The 3,348-nt window shown below is 37.1% G+C and overlaps 2 protein-coding genes across 2 annotated transcripts in view; one reads left to right on the top strand and one right to left on the bottom strand.

The window, feature by feature from the left end:
* The window catches only part of LOC106876553 (major egg antigen), a 224,149-nt gene extending 221,871 nt beyond the window's left edge, over positions 1 to 2,278 (bottom strand). The window contains exon 1 of the mRNA XM_014925172.2: positions 1,990 to 2,278. The gene's annotated coding sequence lies outside the window, so the exon portion shown is untranslated. The remainder of the gene's footprint in view (positions 1 to 1,989) is intronic.
* LOC106876533 (uncharacterized) overlaps positions 1 to 3,348 on the top strand; it is a 152,231-nt gene that overhangs the window by 76,220 nt on the left and 72,663 nt on the right. The gene's annotated exons all lie outside the window — the stretch shown is intronic.

Below are 3,348 nucleotides of genomic sequence, written 5' to 3'. Positions count from 1 at the left end.
TATATATATATATATATATATATATATATATATATATATTGATACCAGTATTGTCGCATGTGTTGGTGTCGAAATAGTTACCTAAAACCGCAACACTGTTTTTTCGACATCGAAAACATGAAAGGTAAATTTGATCTCGGTGGGGTTTGAACTCAGAGACTCATGAATATGGTAGCAAGAGGGGACACAAAAAAGTTAATTGGTGCCAATGAGGAATCGAATACAGGATATATTAATATAATAAATATTTGTAATATTGGCACAATGTGAGCAATTTTCAAAGGAGGGAGTTATTCAATACCATCGCCTCCGGTACTCAACCAGTACTTTATTTATCGACCCCCAAGGAAAGAAAAGTAAAGTCGATCTAGGAGAAATTTAAATTCAGAATGTAAAGACCTGGAAATTTTACCGGTGCACGATGAACGAAGACCTTAATGATATTTGTTCTGCTTGTCGCTTGTACCGTTACAAATTCATTGATCTGATGATTTCTCCATTGGAAACTTCTACTCAGCAATTTAATTATTTATCAATTACGATATAAAAATGAAAATATAATTAATAAGTGAAGGAAACTGAATCCTGTAATAAACATTTCCTGCTTAGTCAAAAGGCAATAAGTTTGTTGACGATACAATATGATATTGTTTGAATACCATAATATTACCAATGATAAGAGTTACTTAGGTGAAGCGCAATGGCCGAAAGTGAAATCGAAAAGCGAGTTCCAATCGTTCAAAGCAGAGGTTCTCAACCAATTTTTACCCGTAGTTCCCTTTACTCCAATGGATCCTCATAGCCATCGGATATTTAAAAAAATCCCATTATATTCTTATAATCAAATATTATTAGGAATTGTATGAAAAAAAAACGTTAAGATATTTTATGTATAGTAGAAATATACCTGATTTTATTGTAGATACATTTTAACTACAAAATCTTTTATGGACCCCCAAGGGACATAAAGGGACTTTAGTTTGGGACCACTAGTTCAAAGCTTACCAATTACTTAATGCGTTCATGTCTGAAGTTGATGTTATGTGTGACTTTTTCAAAAGTTAATGATGTTTTAGATAAAAGCAAACTTGGCCCTTCTGAAGGCTATAGCTGACCAAACTAGCAAGCTGCTTATTGGATCAAAAACACCAACTATATAGACGGAGTTTTATACAGTAAAATATGTGTATATCTGTAAGCTTTTCAAGAGTTTCTGGTTAAATATTGTATATTAATGATTCCCAACATGGGGTATACACCCCACCGGTGAGGCCTGGGAAAATTGTGGTGGGGCGTGGGATCCAATATTTTTCTTCTTATTTTAGTGGGACATGCAACTATGAAATTTTTTTTTTTTATTCTTAGTCAATAATGTTTTTTTTTTTCTTGTACTCAGTACTTGATAAAAAAAAAGTTACCGGTAAATTCTTTTGCATTAAATGATTGTGATAAAGTATTATAAAAAATAAAGCTGATTTTTTTCTAACCACGAGTGGGGTATACATTTTTCTGGAAAGTTCTTATGGGGCCTGAGGGAAAATAGGTTGTGAAACATTGCAGTAAGCTCTGAGATTTCTGGTTAAATACTAAGCTGTTAAACTTAGTTCCTGACAGAAAACTAAGCCTTAGGAGTGACATAAGCTAATAATGTATCTAAAAATGTAAGCTTTGCGAAAATATAAATATAAAAGTAGATTAGGTTTTAGCTGTCACGATATACCGTAACCTACTGAGTAATATCGGTTTCAAATTTTGGCACAAGGCCAGCAATTTCGAGGAAGGGGTTAAGTCGATTATATCCACCTAGTACTCAATAGTACTTATTTTTATTGGCCCCGAAAGGATGAAAGGCAAATATCTATCTCGGGTGAACTTAAATTCATAACATAAAGACAGACGAAATGCAGTTAAGAATTTTGCCCGGCGTTCAAACGTTTCTACCAGCTGGCTGCCTTAGCCTATTGTCTAACATCAATGCTACGGACTTACCTTATGAATATTCTTGGAGCATACTGCCATATATCGCGATCATTATGAATATTCATGAATGGAGCTTTTGCTGATCTCTTATGATTTAAACTCGTTAAAGAATTCGTTTTTCTCCGTGTGTTATATAAATATATAAAAGTCACAATTTGACCCGATACCAGTTGTTTGCCTGTCTATCCTATACACAGGTACGAGCCCGATTAAAACTGCCTATAAGCAATTCTCGTTTAGACAGCTATAACATCTCTGCATGCTAAGTTCCATTTAAAGTTATGGTTTAGGCAGAAATTTGAGCTGAGCGCTAATCGCATGTACCTATTATCTTACGTCATAAGACATCTTTACGTGTAATTTATAAGTTTCTGATATTTTAAAATATTTTAGTAAGGGAGACAACTCCTAAACTATCTTAACTGAATTATTGCGCTTCTATTAAGATTATAGTGTGTGTGTGTGTGTGTGTGTGTGTGTGTGTGTGTGTGTGTGTGTACATACATACATTTGTTGTTGGCACTCCGTCGCTTACGACATCGAGGGTTCCAGTTGATCCGATCAACGGAACAACCTGCTCATGAAATTAATGTGCAAGTGGCTGAGCACTCCACAGACACGTGTACCCTTAACGTAGTTCTCGCGGATATTCAGTGTGACACAGTGTGACAAGGCTGACCCTTTGAATTACAGGCACAACAGAAACAGGAAGTAAGAAAGTTGTGGTGGAAGAGTACAGCAGGGTTCGCCACCATCCTCTGCCGGAGCCTCGTGGAACTTTAGGTGTTTTCGCTCAATAAACACTCACAACGCCTGGTCTGGGAATCGAAACCGCGATCCTATGACCGCAAGTCCGCTGCCCTAACCACTGGGCCGTTGCGCCTCCACACATACATACGTACATACATACATGCATGTATCTATGTGTGAGTGTCCTTATGCTGGTTCTCACCACTGGTTGTCAACCACCAAAGCTGGTTTGTTTACGTTTCTGTAAAATAGCGGCTTGGCAAAAAGAACAGATAGAATAAGTACTAGGCTTTAAAAAAAAAGTACTAGGGTTGATTTCTTTGATTTAACCCGTCAAGGCGTCGTACGTATGTATGCGCAGTTGAGAGAACTGGAACAACGTGAAATGAATTGTTGTCTGCTCGAACACAATGCACCTCCGCTCTGGGAATCGAAACTAGTCTTGCGGTTGTGAGTGCAAAACTCTGACCTCTAGGCCACACGCTTTCAAATGTGTGTGTGTGTGTGTGTGTGTGTGTGTGTGTGTGTGTGTGTGTGTACACGTTTTATTAAAGCTGCACAAACATCACAAAATTGTTACTCAGAGTTACACGTTTTCCGTTCGTCGGACAGTTGCGG

This window comes from Octopus bimaculoides, chromosome 5 (genome assembly GCF_001194135.2).
Source record: "Octopus bimaculoides isolate UCB-OBI-ISO-001 chromosome 5, ASM119413v2, whole genome shotgun sequence".
Taxonomy (NCBI): Eukaryota; Metazoa; Mollusca; class Cephalopoda; order Octopoda; family Octopodidae; genus Octopus; species Octopus bimaculoides.
Note: the sequence above shows the minus strand (reverse complement) of the source record. Positions and strands in the feature narration are given on the sequence as shown.